The following is a 19187-nucleotide window of genomic DNA, read 5'->3' as shown; positions in this document are numbered from 1 at the left end:
TATATATATACACACACACACACACACACTTATATTTATATTTATAATGCCCCAGCCATAAGCTTGGAATTAGTTTCCCAGGTTTAGTTTTCAAGGAAGGAAGACAGTATGATGAAGTAAAAACCAACTTTCCCCAACTCTACAACTTTATCTTTCATGGTTTACAAATTGTCACTGCACTGGTACACCCTGGAGAATATGAAATCTACTCAATGATTAGAGACACAGTCAAAAAAAGCATTTCCTTCTTGATACTACCTGAAACAGCAAAGTAAAAAAAAAAAAAAAACATAGAAGGTGAAAAAAGGAAACACTTGGATCATTTTTCAAAATGTCAATGTTTTATTTAAACCTGCCTGGGGCTGATCTTTGCACTCAATCCATGTACATGGCATGGTATTGGAATTACAACTCTCGGATGGAAAGAAATAAGAAGTACAAGGCCGATTTTTGCATCACAAGTTCTGACTATTTCTTGATACATGCTTACAACAGTCATTTATTGGTCCATTGGCCTATGTCCTCATGAAATCAGATTGCATTTTTGGAAATCAGGCAGGGAAATAAAATCTGCTCTCAGAGATGGATATCTATTGGGCAACACTTTCATTATGTGACAGCTACAAGAGGTATTCTGCTGTAAAAAAAATGATTTGTTCCATGTAAAAGTGCATCTAGAGGAAATTGATATTTAGTTACTCATATCAACCATGCTTATAAAAAAAGAGAGATTCTAGCTTTTATCTTTTAAAAATGTTACATGATCAGTCTTACTATATGTATTTATTTGTAAAATTACATACCACAGGAAGCTTAAAACTGCTTCTCATAACTGCTGCTTTTCAAATATAAAATTTATTGCTGATAAATCATTTAACCCTTTTGTCAAGTTAACTCACGGATGTCTTATCAGTAGAAGTATTTCTAACTAAGAATAACTTTATGTAATGCTTTTAAAATAATTTCTTTTCTAATTAAAGTTACAGTTATTTTATCAGAATAATCAAGTGAGTAATGGTTGGTCTTGTATGGAATGTGGGAGCATAACAGATCATTTTCTCAAAGGCAAATTGATATTGGGACGAGCTGGAAATTGGACAAATGTCTTAATTCCAAAATAAATCCCCACTAATGGGATTTTTGTAAGTAATCAACCAAAATATACTTGTTTTAGGTGGTGGGGGCCAAAGTGAGAAGTGATCTCACTGTACTTGTCCATGTCTTGTCTACCTTTAATATGTGTGCTTTGTAAAATCATTCATTTAATAGTTTACGCTAAGTCTTTAGACCATTTTACATCAATCTTTGCCATGATCAGTTGGGCAAATTCAAACCAGAATTGATTTGTCTTGTACCTGGAGTGCATATGGTAGAAATAAATCAGAGATTGAAATGAAATAGCAAATATTTTGATGATGTTGACACCTTTATTCATTCAGATACCTCTTTTTTGCACGTTCTGAAGTAAGAGGAGTGCCTCTAAAAAAACAGTTTTGTTCCAGGAGATAGAGCTTGAGGGAACCATTCCTAAGACAAGGCACACTGTACAACAACCTCTTGCTATCTGTCTCAGTTTCTTTCTTTCTTTATAACTAGAGGCCCGGTGCATGAAATTAATGCATGGGGAAAAGGGAGGGGGTCCCTCAGCCTGGCCTGTACCCTCTCAAAATCTCGGACCCCTCAGGGGATGTCCAACTGCCAGTTTAGGCCTGACTGCTGGCTCCTAACCGCTTGCCTACCTGCCTGATCTCCCCTAACTGCTCACCTGCCTGCCTGATTGCTCCTAACCGCCTCTGCCTCAGCCCCTGCCCACTGCTGCGGCTGCCTTGGGGCCCCCGCCACCGTGACTTAGTCAGGAAGGTCATCCGGAAAGACGTCCGGAATGACGCCCAGAAGGTCCTTTGGCTGTCTGGTCTAATTAGCATATTATGCTTTTATTATTATAGATGATACTAGAGGCCCAGTGCATGAATTCATGCATGGGTGGGGTCCCTCAGCCTGGCCAGTGATCGGGGCCTGTCAGAGCCAATAGGGGCCGGCCGGCTGAGGGGAGGGGTCCCGGGAGGGTGGCCGGCCATGGGAGGTTGGCTGTGGGAGTGTACTGACCACCAGAGGGCAGCTCCTGCATTGAGCGTCTACCCCCTGGTGGTCAGTGTGTCATCATAGTGACCAGTTGACCAGTCATTCTGTTGTAACAGTCACTTAGGCTTTTATATATATAGAATGTCATCCAAAAGAAGAAATGAAATGAGAATTTCTCCAGCTTTCAAACTGATTAGAAAATCACATTCACATCTATTCTATAAAACAAAGAGAGAGCAGTTTATCTCGCCCATGACTCAACTGTGTAAATACTTCTCAACTGTATAGAGTCAAAACCTCTAATAGAAGTCACCTTACGCTCTAGATAAGAATAGAAATACTATTTAAGATAAACTTGTGTAAATGAGTGACAGGAAAATTGTAACTTAATTTCAAAAATTAATTTAGTAATTATTATAGTCTTAAGGAGCCCTTATCTGCATTTCAGTGACTGTTTTTCGCATTACTCTGCTTTCTTTTCTTTTTTTCAGGATCCTATTCTTCTTTGTCCTTATTTTCCTCTATGTTTTCCTTAAGTACTCTTTTGTTTCTCATCACTCACTTTTTTATTTGTTTGTTTTGTTCTGGTTGTTTGCTTTTCTTATTTATTATTGAGCATCTGTTGTATACCATCATTTAAGGTGCTCTTGCTTTCTTTCGTCCTCCTTCTCTCTGTCTCCCTCTGCTTTTCTCATTTATCTGTTCATTTATTGAGTATCTATTGTATGGCATAATTTAAGGCATTCTTTCCTCCTCCTAATCTCTGTCTCCCTCTAAAGCTGTATCTTCCATGCCTTTCCTTTTTCCCACTTATCTCATACCCCTTTTCTATCAAAACATACATGTATGCTCACACACAGACAATTACACATGGTTTTCCTTTTGTTACTATCAGAGATCAGTTGGCATTGAAACAAGATATAGGTGGGAATGGCTGAAACCTAGAGAAAAATCAGTTTTAATAGAGCTAGCTGACAGAAAGCAATAGAATGCCATCAGGGCAGCTGAGTGGCGAAGACTATTTGGGGAGCCCAAAGAACAGACAGTAGTAATCAGATAATTCCATGTATTACAATTTCTGAGGAGCATAGATTTAGGAGAATCAGGTAGGCTCTAGAAAGTGGCAACCAGTGGGGATTCAACACTTGGAAATACGTGTGGAACCCAACCACTGTGAGTATACTAATATTTTCTCTATTAACAGCTAGAGAAAATGGCAATAAAGAACCCCAATTTTAGAGAAATCAAGTTTTTATTTAGAAACCAACTCTCTAAAAATCAATACATACATATCATCAGGTATATATTTAAATAAAAAAATAGAACTACCTTATCATCCAGTAATTCCACTTCTGGATATTTATCTAAAGGAAACAAAAGCAAACACTAACCTGATAAGGTATATGCACTCCCATGTTAATTGCAGCATTATTTATAATAGCCAAGAAAACAACCTAAGTGTCCATTGGTGGATGAATGGATAAAGGAATTGTGGTATGTATATATTATGGAATATTATTCAGCCATAAAACAGGATGAAATCTTGCTATTTGCAGCAATATGGATGGAACATGAAGGCATAATACTAAGTGAAATAAGTCAGAGAAAGACAAATACCCTATGATCTCTCTTATATGTGAAATCTAAAACAATAAATATATAAATCTAAATTAAAATTTTAAAAAACCTAGTTCATGGATATAGAAAACAAGTGGCTGTCAGAAGCTGGGGATGGGTGAGGGTGGGTGGGATAAATGAGTGATCTGTTTTTGTTGTTTATTTATTTTTAGCATAAATAAATGGAATTTTAAAATGTCCACACAAAGATGTTTATGCAAATATTCATAGAAACTTTCCCCAATAAAGTAGTCCTAAACTGGAAACAATTCAAATGTTCATCATCTTGATGTATGGATAAAAAGATTATGTTACATTCATACAATAGAATACTCCTTAGCAATAAAAAGCATCCAACTACTGATATATGCAATAACATGAGTGAATATCAAAATTATTAGTGCCCTATAGCTTCTGGTATCAGTTCCTTTGAAAATAATTTTGAAAGTAAAGCTTATTTTAAAGGTGAACATTTAGTTAGATCAAAATATGTGGCAAACAAACACAATAACCTCTGTTTCTCAGATACTTTTGAATCCTAGAAACAAATATTAGAAATGGATAGGGATTTTAAAATTCAGGAAATAACTGTACACAGACATCTATAGATTTACTTTCTTACAGTCCTATGTTTGCAAATATTCTTAATTCAGTTCTACACTTTGATAAAATAAATGCTCACTTTTTTATTCAGAAAGGATCATGAAACAGCTTTAAAAGTAGGGTGTTCAGCCCTAACCAGTTTGGCTCAGTGGATAGAGCATCAGCCTGCAGACTCAAGGGTCCCGGGTTCGATTCTGGTCAAGGGCGTGTACCTTGGTTGCAGGCACATCCCCAGTGGGGAGTGTGCAGGAGGCAGCTGATCTATGTTTCTCTCTCATCGATGTTTCTAACTATCTCTCTCCCTTCCTCTCTGTAAAAAATCAATAAAATATATTTTTTAAAAAAGTAGGGTATTCAGTAGGTTTTATTTTGTACATGATCCTAATTTCAGTTATGGTTGCAAATTTCAACTTGGAAATGTAAATTGTGCATGATACAAATAAATAATGAAAAAAACAAAAGAAATGCTGAAAGAAATAAGTAATTTTTGACATCACATGGGGGGATGGTATATATCTGGTGCCTCCTACTGGCATACAGTAAATAATCAGTATATGGTTGCTGAGTGACTGAATCAAAAAGCTATTGCTTGACAATTTCACAGAGTAGTTTTTCACACACGAAATAATTATGTTAATGAAAATTGATTGGATTTAATACATTGTTGTTTCACTTTTGTCTTTGGCTTTAATTATTTGTATCAACTGAGACACTATTTACGTTTATACCTCAGTGGCTTCACCTGTAAAATGGTAATGAAAATGCTGTTTTCACTAAAATAGGTTTTGTAATGAAAAACAATAAGAGCCGGTTAGAAGCATTTTGATGACATTTTGTATTTTTATAAGGCATGTGAGCTATTCAAAGTTTATATTAGAACATCAATCACTAAGATTTCTTCTAACTCCATGAGTTTATTTTAAAAGTGGATGTAAAAATCTTGACTATTTATGCTCATAAAGCATTCTGATATTATTGAGAAAAGAAAAATTTGCAGATATAAATATGAAAATCAATACTCCTGTAATAGTGCGTATACCTGTGAGTACATACAGAATATTATTTTAATATTTTTAATTTGCAACGAGCCTACTTTTCTAGGTGAATCTGAAGATGAATTTACATTTCATAACCTCCTATGTCATGGCTGGAGATTCCCAGGACTAGGCAGGGGAGGGGACTAGACCTAACACCTAACACTGAGCGTGGAAAAGAAAAAAATTCCTGCGTGGAATTCCAGTGGCTAAGAGAAAGTACAACTACCCTCATAGCCACACACTATCAAAGGAATGACTTGTGTTTAAACTAAATTATAGTTACTTCTTGGGAAGTCTGCATCTGCTTTCATACATTCTTACGTAACTTCTCTGTGCTTCCTCTCCCGCCTTTGGCTGTTAATACAGTGAAACAGAGAAGTACAGACATGGCCCACATTGCATTCTTTCCCCCTAAACAGATCAGTAGCATGATGGTGACATTTATTGAATAGGTGTTTTTTTTCCCTAGCCAGTGGGCTAAGCATTTTGCATGCATCATTTTATTTAATCTCACCACAACCCCATGAAGTGGGGAGTGCCTTCATGTTACAGCTGAGCAAACTGAGGTTTTCCGAGGTTAATAACTTTTTCGAGGTCACACAGCTGTGAAGGGGCAGAGCCAGGTCTAAAATGCAGGTAAATCCATTTCATCCTTGGACTTCTGCATAACATACCAGCGGTTCTCAGCATGTGGTCCTGAGACCAGCAGCAGCAGCGTTCCCTGGAAACTTGTTGCACTGACAAATGACTGAGCCCCAAGATGGAACCACCAGATCAGAAACTCGGGCAGGAGTGGGGATTTTGTTGCCAACGTTTGAGAAACACCGAATGATATTATATGTTCTCCATAACAGCAAAATGTGTGACATTCAGAAAGAATGCATATTCAAAAGGCTCCATAATGATTTAACCAGTGAAATTCTTGCCTAAAGAAGCTCAATAAATAACAACAATAGCCTTTAAGAATGAAAGGCAAAAAGCTACTTGGAATCCAATTGACAGAGTCTTTTTCACATCATTTTATTCATTTATTCCATGGGCCTCAAACCGCTTTTCCAAAGGGAAACAAATTTTTTTTATCCATAACTTATTGGAAACCAAAGTATACATCATTAGCTGATGGATGTGGTCAGATATTCCTCAGATATTCATAATTGTGATGATTTCACATGGTAAAGGATGAGGGGAGGAGCAGGGAGAATATAACTATTAGAGAAGGTGACAGGTGAGGTAGGAAATACTTCCACACAAAATAACATTCCAGCCCGGCCTATATGACTCAATGGTTGAGCATTGACCTATGAACCAGATGGTTACAGTTGGATTCCTGGTCAGGGCACATGCCTGTTGTGGGCTCGATCCCCAGTGGGGGACGTGCAGGAGGCAGCCGATCAGTGATTCTCTCTCATCATTGATGTTTCTCTCTCTCTCTCTCTCTCTCTCTCTCTCTCTTCTGCTCCCTTCCTCTCTGAAAGCAATAAAAAATATAAAAAACAACAACAACAAAATAACATTCCAGCTTCCTTGGTACACACGTGTACCTCTGCACTGCCCAGCACCCAGCACCTGAATACCAGACTCTGGTCAGTACACTGTAAACAGCCTTCATTAATCTAGGAGTTTCACGCTATTGAAGCGGGTTTGGAGCGGCCGCTGCAGTGTTTTGCATTTCGGAAAATAAGAGTGAGAGAGGAAACTAGAACACAGTTTGAGTGAGCCCAGGCTTCTTAATTCGTATTAACTGTCTATTAGGATTGTGCTTACTGATGTGAAAGGTTTGGAAAAACTATGTGAGCTATCACATTAAAACAGGAAACAGATGGTGCTTAACTGGGTATGCAGGTGAGGAGACGGCGCTTCCTCCCTTGGCTGTGGGATGCTCCACAAGAACAGCCGCGACCTGTTTGTTCTTCAGCCCGAGTGCGAGGGAAATAGCTGCTTGTTTGTGAGTCGCTGTTCATCATGCTGGAGATGTACTCATTTACTTACAAAGAATCTAACACGATAACGAGGGTATCATCTGACCACGCATTCAGTGAATTGTGCGACATTCTTGCTAGGACAATTCTTTCCGAATATCAAAACCGCTCCCTCGGATGTTCATATAGAGCCTGCTGGGTGTCAGGGCATGAACGACAGTGCCAGTTTAACCATTTGCAGGTCAGGTGAAGGCTGGATGAAACGAAAATAATTTATAGAATGCACTAAAACGGAATTGCCAGGAAATTTATGATAGGTAGTCACACAATAATAAAACACCAAAGATTAATTAACATAAAAATTCTAGCTGTCATATTTCTCTAAGTAGAAATAATTGTAATGTAATTGTATTTCACTGATTGCACCTCCGACTGGGTCCTTCGTAAAGTCAATATGAAAATGAAAGACTGTGAAAGGCACCTTTCGGCCGGAAGGAAAACAGGGCATGATCTCACCAGCTTCGGAATGAAGACCATAGAATTATTTTCTGTAGTCGTGCATGTGTACACACACACACACACACACACACACACACACACACACACCTTTAATAATATTCGTATTGCTTCCAAAGAATGGGAAATTTGAAAGAAAAATGAACTAGGCTTTTAAAAAATCTACTTGGGGAAATTGTGACATGCCTAATGTATTGAGTTTTATTTTTTAAAACTAAAAACTTTTTGTTCATTTCAGTAATTCTTAAAATATGAAAGCATTAGAAGCAAAAAGAATTCTTTTATAGACACTTTAACCAAGAAATTAAATTACTGAACCAAAATCAATCGTGTGTGGCATTTTTTCCCCACGCACAATGTGAAGTCACACTCTAAGCAAAGTTTGTATAATTAAAACTATAATGTTCTTAGCTTTCAAGCATCAGGCACTAAACAAACGTCTAGACTGCAGAAGGGAGAGCAGGCGCTGTCTACTTCATCTTTGTGTCTGTGGAACACAATGCCGGCTGCACCGCAGTAGCTCAGTAAATGTCTGTTGGACCGAATGAAGTAGTTTTCTAATGACACATTGGCCAGGCCCATTACATGTAAGAGTGTAATGTTTCCGAACGAAGAGAGAAGCTCACCCTTTGAGTAGTACAGGCATTCATCTGAGGCTTATAAACACTATCTCAGGCACCTGAGATTTCTCCTTTCATCTCCTCTAATGATGCTGAATCTCCCTGCTTTCCCGGACTTTTGGTTAGTGGAGGATGTACATGCATTTTTCTGTGCATAGGATGACTCCTGATGCATTTGTGTGGCTTACGCACATGGTGAGCAATTGGCTGGCAACGCAGAAGTATCCACCTGGAGTAACCCACAGAAATGAACCAGAATCTTGCACATGCAAAGATAAGGCAGTTACTAGTATGTGCTGCTTTTGTATTAGATAATAGCACAGCAATCATTACTTTAGCAATCACGTATTTTTTATGAACGCTTATATTTTTGTAAAAATACCTAAGAGCGGGCCTTTATACAATTTTTAACTTTGAAAGATTTTAGTCAAAAATCAGTATTTAGCCCTAGCTGGATTGGCTCAGTAGATGGAGCGTTGGCCTGCGGACTGAGGGGTCCCGGGTTCGATTCTGATCAAGGGCATGTACCTTGGTTGCGGGCACATCCCCAGTACGGGGTGTGCAGGAGGCAGCTGATTGATGTTTCTAACTCTCTAGCCCTCTCCCTTCCTCTCTGTAAAAAAATCAATAAAAATATATTTTAAAAAAACCCGTATTTAAAGTGATATTTGCCCTTGTGTAGTAACTGAAACAAATACTCTCTTCTCCCACCCCATATCTCCCTTTCCCCAAAGCCTAAAAAATCAGGAGTCTTGGAGTCCAGTCCTGGATTTCTTGGGCAATTCCATTAATATCCTCGGACTTCTGTTATTTTCATCTTTAAAGAAATACTCACAAAAACCTATATCAAACAGTAACTGTGAGGTCTAAATAGAATGAAATACTATATGAGAGAATGGTTAGGGACCTAAATTTTATGTAAATGTGGGGCAACAGTTTGATGATAAGGTATTAAGTTTTATCCAGAAGGTCCAGAACATCAGAGAATAAAAGTTTCAGGTTCCATTAATTTTCTAGTTAATGGAAGATCAAGGGAAACTATCTCTTTTTCAGTCTTTAGTTTTTAAACACATTTCTGAAAATAATCAGTTTACTCTCCTGCTGTCCTGATTTAAAAAAATTAAGTCTTAAGATTAAGTGGGATTTAACAACCTGTTGAGCAGCAATTCTAACTGCAGTATTGTTGTAGTTCATGCTATAGGAGCTGGATCTGAAACTATCCTGATCTAGGATCCTTAGGAATTTTACTTTTATTTTGTATTTAATTCCTGAAGTCAGCTGATTTTTTAGAACTTACTTCTTTTCTATAAAAACAGAATGTAATGAAAAAATAACCATTAGTGGTTAATGTTACTTTGTCTTCAGTTAACACACGGTTTTCTAGTGAAATCTGTTTTGTAGATTTATCTGATTTATTATCAAAGTATTGGGAAATATAAAACAGCTTGGGCATTTTTAATTTAGTTTAAGTTCAAAATAATGGAATGAGTGGACTTAAACATCCACCTATCACTGCTGTCCAAGGACTTAGCAAATTCATGGCTAATTGGATTCAGTAATTTGAATAGCATTTCCTAAGGACAGGGAATGGACTGCACTAAGAAAATGGAAATGAGTGGACTTGTGTCTGAGCTCGAGGAGCCCACAGTCTTTGTAATATCCAGCTTTTACCAGAGGCAGTTTGTCCTTTGGGGTAACAATTTAATTGTGGGATATATTCTAACTTAATGTAAGCAGATATGGTTAAAATGTGTTCTTCTGGATTTAAGAGATGAATAATTTTAGTATCACATGGTGTTGACAACAGCGTCTATTTTAAATTATGCCTATAGATAAACAAGACAATGTATTTTATTATTAACTTTCTAAATGTATATTTTAAATGGATTTTTTCTTTTTAATATTTTCTTATGGAGGTATAGTTAGAAATACATAGATAAATTTGTACAAATATAAATATTGAAAGCATATGGTTTAGTAATGTGTATCTGTTTGCTTTCCAGGACTATGAGCAATTTAATGTCAGAGACCATATTCTGTGTGTTCTTTTGTGCAGGGAGATATTCAAAATAGTGAACCAACAATATGACCCGAGCACCCTCCCTTCAGAGCAGAGGCTGGGCCGAGGCACTGGAGCAGGGGCCTGGAGTACTCCCGCAAGGGTGCCTGGTATTATTCCTTAATTTGCTGGGCCATGGGGAAGTCTGAATTCCAGGAGATTATACAATGTGGCTGAAAGATGGCTGGGGTGAGTGGGGTACCCAGGCAGGATTTTAACAAGTAGCAAGGACATAATTCCCACACTGGCTGAAAGTCAGCATCAGTGCTCACCGCAGTGCCTGGCACATACTGATGCTACTCGATTACTTTGTGTTAAATAAAAAATAATAAATGTACCCCACACTCAGCAATTAGAGGTGAGCTGAGCGCGTCTGAGAGGATTCTTGGTGAGAACAGGAATACAGTCAGGTTTGTGCTGTGGCTAATCCACAAAGGAAATAGCACACAGTACAGATATGCACAGAGACACGCAAACATCCCATTGAAAATGGGTTGTTGCATAAAGAGAAAAAGAATGGTTATGCACCAAGGATACCAATACCCTTTATTTGTATAGTGTGGGGTCTGGTTAAAAGCATTCAGCCAGAAAAATATCTATAAAGCTGGGTGAATTGTAGCCAGGATGGCTGAAAGTATCTGGCTTCAAATTGGGTATCATGTACCCAAATTTACTTTTTTTGCTAAGTCCCAGGAGAAAGAAGCAAAATGTCCTAGTTAACACTCAACCAACATAAATCCCCAAAAGGTGAAAATCCCTAATACCTTAAGCTGGAGGCAGAGGGGAAACAACTAACAAATAGAAATAGTAAAGAACTACCATAGGCAAATGAGCAACAGAAAATTAATGTTTTTTAAACAAGACCAGGGGGAGGGGTGTAACTTTTGCTAACCTACCCTGCTTCGGCTCAAAAGCACTCGAACTTCATTAAGGATGAAAGGCTTTCTAAGAGCCAACAGCTATGGTTGCATAAATCCATTTGGGCAACACTTATGCATTAAACAATATCTTGTCAAGGAATTATGTGTTGACCTAGGTGTATTAAACAATATCTTGTCAAGGAATTATCAATGTCAATAATGATTATTCCTCATTCATGAACACGAGGTCTCCATTTCAGGGTAGACTCCATGTTTTTACATTCTCTGGGTGTCTTCTGAGGAGACAGCTTCACAGACAACATCACACTCACTCTAAGCCTTAGAGACAGGCACCGTGTAACCAATGGCACCTGCTTATCAGAGCCTTGGCAGGAAGCTCAAGATGCATACATCCAATCGTGTCCATCTTCCTTCCACACTTAATGCTTTCAACTCCACCAACTCCCTGCTCTTCCTGAGCAGGCTCCATTCTTCCTACTTCTGCTGGGAATCTTCTTGCTGTCTAGAACCTCCTTCGTTATTGTTCACCCCTAGCCTTTGACCCTCAGTCTACCCACACTGTGGCTAGGGAAGCTTTCCTGCTTTCCCGAGGGGGAATGTGTCCCTAGTACTGTGCATTGTGTGTCTAGCACATGGCACACACTGTGGGCTGCTTTCTGTGGCTCCTGTCTGAGCTCCTTAAGTTGCAAAGGCCCTGAGGCCAGAGCCTCCTTTGTCACCTTTGGATCATTCAGTCCATCCAGCAGGGCGTTTATGCATAGAAGCTTCTTGACCAGTTTGGCCATTTTTACTATTCAGAGTGAAAAGAAAAACTGCGTGAAGCTTAGGGTTCCTAAAGGTTTCTACGCATGCAAAACAAGGATTTCAAAATGCCATGTATTTCTGCTGCAGCAGGGAGGTGCTGATACGTCTTAAAGCAGTGGTTCTCAACCTTCCTAATGCCGGACCCTTTCATACAGCTCCTCATGTTGTGGTGACCCCCAACCATAAAATTATTTTCGTTGCTACTTCATAACTGTAATTTTGCTACTGTTATGAATCGTAATGTAAATATCTGATATGCAGGATGTATTTTCATTGTTACAAATTGAACATAATTAAAGCATAGTGATTAATCACAAAGACAATATGTAATTATATATGCGTTTTCCGATGGTCTTAGGCGACCCCTGTGAAAGGGTGGTTCGACCCCCAAAGGGGTCGCGACCCACAGGTTGAGAACCGCTGGTCTTAAAGAATCTCACTGTAATCAATAGTGCTCAGGAAGCTGGATGCTCCACCACTCACAGCCCTACAAGGGACTCATTCTGCAGCCCTGTTGCCAATCTCAGACGATGACATTCAATAAATCACCTGCTGTCTATAGAATCATGTGGTGTGTGTTTTTTTAAAGAATAATACCTCGGCTACCTCCCTGGAATGATTTGTAAATTATCACTAGTAATCACTGTCCATATTTTAAAGAACACTTCTATAAGAGGCTTTGATCCAGCAATGAATAAATTCAAGGCTGCTTTCCACAGCTGACCCACTTCTCAGTGACCCATCCTGCTCCTTCATAGACCATGCAAATGGCTTCTCATACACTAGATGATAATATAAAAACTGATATTAAGGAAGATATTACTGTTACATACATGATAGCTATGCTTCCCGAATTAGTAATTCTGAATCAGATTTGTTATCCTGTTTGTCTTCTTTAAAATCTCATTTATGCTTTTTTCAAAATTAAATTACAACAAATACTTAGTGATGGACTTAAAATATTCAAATAGACCATATCTCAAATAGGTCATTTTTTATACTTGCATGTGATTTAATTTGACAAATTAACAGCAGGTTTGATGTTTGAAAAGCACTAGTCAATGAATGCTAATCTTTTAAGTCATAGATTTATAAATAAATGGAGTTAAAGTATCCAAATAAGCCTCTCTGCTTGTGGCATTTTTTTAAAAAAAATCCTTATAAACAAGAAAAATAAAGCACAAGCAAGAGTAAATTGCAGGAAAATGACCGCATATTAAAATAATGACATAGATTCTACATTTGTGCATGAATGTGCCATCAAGGCTAATATAAACACAATGTACTCTACCTAGCAATTCTATCCACACAAAAACACATTGTATTTTAAAGTCTAGATATTCAGCAATGATGAGTGTCATCAAAAGCAGCCATGAGAATGATCCTCATGCCTATTCTTCAAAACTTCACCAAGAAATGTATTTCCCATATTGTCATCAACCACCTATTTGGCTTCATCATCTGTTGATAAGCATTTCCCATCAATTCTTTTGAAGAACATACTATTGACATACTTCCAGATAATAAGAGATAGCTAAAATAACAGTTTTTAACCCTCTTCTTTGATGTCTCCCTTCATAATAGAATAGACTTTTAAAATGCATGTAGAATCAGATCATTGGAAATTTTATTTTAGCTACAAGCCGCAAATAAATAAAGCTGTGTGTTAAGCAAATTTAGTCTTTTCAAATGCTTTCAGACTAACCATTACTTTTTTTTTCTTTTGCAACAAAAAGCCACTGAACAAATTAGCAGGTCTGTCTGAAAGCCTATGTAGAAGCAGGATTCTATCAAGTAACATTTTTACAAAATTGACTTAACTTTTAAGATTACATCAGTGTTCCCACCTCCACCTCGCCACTAGTTATCAGCAAACTACTAATCTATAAGCTCCTAGAGCCCTGGACCTCCAGACTCCATTTGTCAATCACCTTCCCTGCTTTGCATTAACCACAGGCTTTGTGGCCAATGTTTACCGTGCTGAGGAATATTTACTGAATTAAGCAAAGTTATCAACGTGATAATAGCCTTGTGTCATCAGTATTAATATTGACTCATCACACCTCCAAAACATATTTTCATGAATTACCGTTTCCGTAAGGAAAACAGAACATAGTATAAATTCAACATAAAATCAAGAAAATGCTGTTATGTTTATTATAGCAAAGCATCAGTGGAGCTATTCTCTAGGAAAAAGAAAGGAAGACACACACTCTATATTCTCTTCCATAGCAGCTACCTGGACTGCTGTCCCTCTCTGAATGATTTATTTTTAAATAAAAATAGATCTAAAGCTGAGGCAGGCTACCATTAGGCATTGTGCACCTGGACTGTATTTACACATATCCAGGTGGACTGAACTAAAGTCATTCGTGAGAAATCCCATGACATGGCTTAAGTAGGACTATGGAAACTGGGGCAGGGGGAATGAAAACTCACAAGGGAACAGTCACAGCAGAGGCCAAGTTCCTAGAGTCTAGGAGCTACAACAACTTCATTGCCATGTGGAATTGCTGGAACCCTATACCTTGTTGGTCAGGCCCGGTGCCACTAGAGCCCAGGGTCCTTGTTCTTTACACTTTCTGGAATGTCAAAAGCAGAGACAGTCTACTTTTAACCGGTTTTTAAGGTAGTGACAGCCTGGTGGGGGTTAAGAGTATGTGTTTGGGTATCAGATCTGGGTGTTAGTACACAAATTGTTAGAGAAAGTTTATTTAGAAAGTCACAGAGGTAGAAAAGGTGAGCCAGTTGGGCTACGTGGGCTCAGGAAGCGAGTTACAGAAGCAAGAGGAAGGGCCCGTGGAGCTCTGGGAAAAAAGAGAGGCAGAGAGAACTCGCCCTGAAGAACCAGGTGGGGTAGGGAAAGGGCAGGTATGCTGGAGAGCAAAAGAGAGCACTCACTGAGACCTCCTTCTTGAAGGCTCTCACCTGAAGGTCTCAGGGGAGGGGCTCAATAGAATATTCATTAGTTTTGCAGGTGTGTCTACTCAGGGGCGTGGTCTCCACTGATTGGTTGGTGCCAGGTCAGGAGATCATTAGTCTTTGCAGCTGGTCCTGATGCCATGGCGTCACGCAGCCTGACCTCGCTGCTTCTCTGGGCCTGGAGCTGAAACACAATTTGAGGCTTACATGTCATCTCTAGGGCTTAATGCTTAACCCAATGTTAAGCATTAAGCGTCTGTAGATGCAAGTGGCGGACCTTCCCCACATGCCACGCGTGCCTATAAAAAAAAAATGTTTTCCCTAAGTGACGGCCCTGACCAACTTTAAAATCATTCTTCGTGAGAATTTTCAGCTGAAAATATTCAAGAACACCCGAATTGTGAGTAATATATTGATTTTTATAATATTCATTGCAAATTGATTTTTTAAATTAAATTCAAAATATGGCGTGTGGGGATGGTTTCCATTTTGGACGGGTGATAGGGAGTGGTCGTGTAAGAGCTTGTATGGGAGCCGTGTGAGGCTATTCTCTGACCCCTTTGTTCCTCCTCTAAGGAGGTCTACCCATGGCTGGTGACATTCCAGGGGAGGAAAGGTCAGGGGAGGGTACGAACTGCTTGACTATCCATCTGAAAGGTCACAGTCTACACCACATGACCAGCGATATGCTAGGGAAGGACACGAAGGCTTACAGAGAGCTCCAGTGAGGTCTCACCTACAGTTGTAGGATGCCAGGCACCGGGGCTTTCCCGAGTGGTGACTTTCCATACCTGGCCTATTGTTCCTACTCTGCTCATGCCTAACTGCCTACTAATCACTCACTATTCAATACAATATAGTGATGATTAGCTCTGTGCCCTCTGGACACATATAAGCCCAGTTTGGGGATCAACATGTGGAGCAGAGTTCTGGAAGGTTTCCTGAGGAAGTGATTTGAAGATGACTGAGACTTAAAAGTGAGTAGGAGTTAGATAAATACATGCTGTTGCGGGGGGGGGAGGGAGCGGGGAGACAGGGATAAAGGTGATGAGACCTTTATCACATGGCAGGAAGCCACCATTACAGACAATAATAATACATGCAAAGGCCTGGAGAGAAAAGGCTGTGGGGTGTGCGTGGTGGTGGCGGGTAGAAGTGTAAGCACAGTAGCCGCATTACAAACTTGAGTGTGTTGGTGGCCGGCTCACTGGCACTGTGACGAGGCACAGGTTCCGGAGTCACAAGGCTTGGAGTGCGTGACCGAAGGTCAGGTCAAGGCTTGGATTCCACCCTCAGAGACTGTTGTTCAATTGGTTTTGGATGGAATCTAAAGGCTGATGGTGTAGAAAGGCTTTCTGGGCAATCAGGATGTAGATTTAAATTAAATCCAGATCAACCTATCAAAAGGGAGCCATAGAGGACTTTCTTTCTGAATCTGGGGAAATGGGTTGAGAAGTCAGGTAGCTCTTTCAAGACCTTGCAATGAGAACACTAGCAACTGCCCATTGGCACTTCGCGACCCTCCTAGGAAAGGGTGCCAATGGTGGATCCCCAGGGCCACAGCAGGTACTCCATAGCCCATCTAGGGTCATGTTTCTGCTTTCAAAACCAGCCAAGGTTGTGTCCCATGTACCCATTCTCATTTATATCCCAAGATGAATTTGTTTTTTCCTGGAAAGAAAATGGAAACATCTAAAAATCACTTTCCTAGGTAATGGTAATCCCATCATCAGCTGGCAGCACATAGCTGTTCAGTGTATCAGTACACGCCAGAAAAATTCACAGAAAGGATATGCAGAGCTTGAAACACCTATTATTTCCTTTTAATGGGGTCTATATACTCTTTGTTTTTCCATGCCCCAGGATACATGGGAATGGGCTGAGTTATAGGCATTATTTATTCTCAGCCATCACCCGTGAACGGGCCATGTTGCGCTATGAAAGGAGCCCTGCTTTGGGTTTGGTGGGGAAAGAACCTGCAAACTTGGCTCACTACACTGGCGCTCTCCGTAAGGAATAATTGCTCATGTAAATAGCAACGTTCCTTCCTTATACAAGGTATCACTGCTCTCGCGCCTATATGCCTCATTTGAGTTAGCAGCAGTTTGAGGTGAGATTCAGCTTCCATCCAGACAAAATTACTTCGGCTATATTTTATATTCACTTTTCTTTTTCCTGGAAGTAAGAAAGAGCCCCTCGAGCTGTCTTCCACGATACTCCCGCCATTCATTCTCGGCCTTCAATCCTCCACGCACCTCGGTGCTCTAAACCTTATTTCCAGATGCTGCCGGCTGCTGACTGCCCTTCAGAGAGTTGAAAATAGAGATCCTGTCATTCTGGGTAAAGTCATATGTGTTGTTCACAATGGGGACCTGGGGCTTGATGTGAGTGAGGACACACTCAAAAGCAATATGCAATCAAATTATTGATGAAGTTGGATCACCTTCTTCTGGAATTTTAAAAAAGTATAACTAAATATTTTAGCTAGTATCCCTATGTAATTATCCAACCAAGAGAAAACAAGTATGTTTTGTAGGATTTCTATCAAGGAAGGAAGTAAAGCCATGAAGGACACTTATTTCTAATGTTTAAACAACATTCACTCAAAGGGAGTTATTCCACTAAGATCATAGCTTTAGTCATCAATCAATAAATAATAACACAAGTTCCCAGATCTGAATAAAAGCTCCAGCACCCACTGCTTAAAACCTGCCAGGAAACACATCCCCCAAGGAAGAAAGGTAAAAATATCAGAGGGAAGCTGGCAATATCTCCCTGGGATCTACAAGATGCCTAGAAGTGAATGTCATTTTCTCACCAATAATCTGCACTTTAATCTTACATGAAACAATTTTTTTCACACAAAAAGTCTCTGTTCCCTCGTATTTGAAAAAGAAAAAGAATTAGAAATAGGCCCAATTTCTTTTAGAAAAGTAGGTTTCTTCAGGTTTCGATTGGCCTTTCTCATGACCCCCTATACAAGAAGACAGATAATAAATATAATGATTTATACTGAAAAGAGAGCAGTGAGGATAATGGCCCAAACAGTGCTGTCTTTTATTATGTTACCATAGTAAATAATAGCAGTACCGCTCGCACTGTTATACTTAAGGTTGTAGCAGCGATTCCATTATAATTCCTGTTTTTCAGAAGTTTATAACTTGGTCTTGACAATATACTCCAGCCTGAAACTAGCCATTTTCTTTTCTTTCTTTTTTTTCTAGTCAAAGGCTGGTTTTTCTTGATTGTCATGCTTTTATAGAATTATCAAATTGGAAAATTAACTAGCACTTTCAGTATTTTTTCTGGCTATACTTTGCATGTATATATTGAAATCCTATTCTGTAACACACACACACACACACACACACACACACACACACACACACACACACAGTGGTTTGCCTACATGTTAAACATTTGTATTTAGTAACATGGAGAACATTCAGTACATTCAGTGTTTCTTAGTTGGGAGTACCACTTTAATAATTACTACAAAATTCCTAAAATGGCATATGTTAAAAAGTTTTTATACACGTTTGTTAATTATATTAATAGAATATTTGATTAAGGTGCATAGTTTCACTGGAAATGGAAACACAATTCTACTAAAGGCTAGGCAATTCAATTTAAAAAAAGACATTAATAAAGAGGAAATTAATATATCAATAAGCCAGAGTAAAAACGGACACTTTTTCAGTGAATCAGATTTGTACAACTAATATGAGGAGAGAAATGATACTTAGACTCTAAGTATAGTCTTAATTTTTACTTTCAGAATAATTCACTTAGTGGGAGACAAAATTTTTTAGTAAAAAAATAAAGGTTACTTGTTCAGTAGAAGAAGGCGAGTTAGAAACCACATAGAAAATTAAAAACAGTGCATAACCTGTGTCCCACAAAGTCTGAAACTTAAAATGATCTGGCACTGGTGTTAATGCTACTGACTTAGACAAACAAAAGGAGTCTTTGGTTAAAGGAAAAATGTTTCTTGAACAAATTATTAGGAGGAAAAATTCTGACACCATAGCTCTTGTTTGGATCTAAGAAAGCAAAGGCCTAAATCCACATAGATTTTTATTGAAAAGAAAGGCTCTCTTTACTTTATATTAGGAGCTGCCTCTAGG

This window comes from Myotis brandtii, unplaced genomic scaffold (genome assembly GCF_000412655.1).
Source record: "Myotis brandtii unplaced genomic scaffold, ASM41265v1 scaffold59, whole genome shotgun sequence".
In the NCBI taxonomy this organism is placed as follows: domain Eukaryota; kingdom Metazoa; phylum Chordata; class Mammalia; order Chiroptera; family Vespertilionidae; genus Myotis; species Myotis brandtii.
This window is presented reverse-complemented; position numbering follows the sequence as displayed.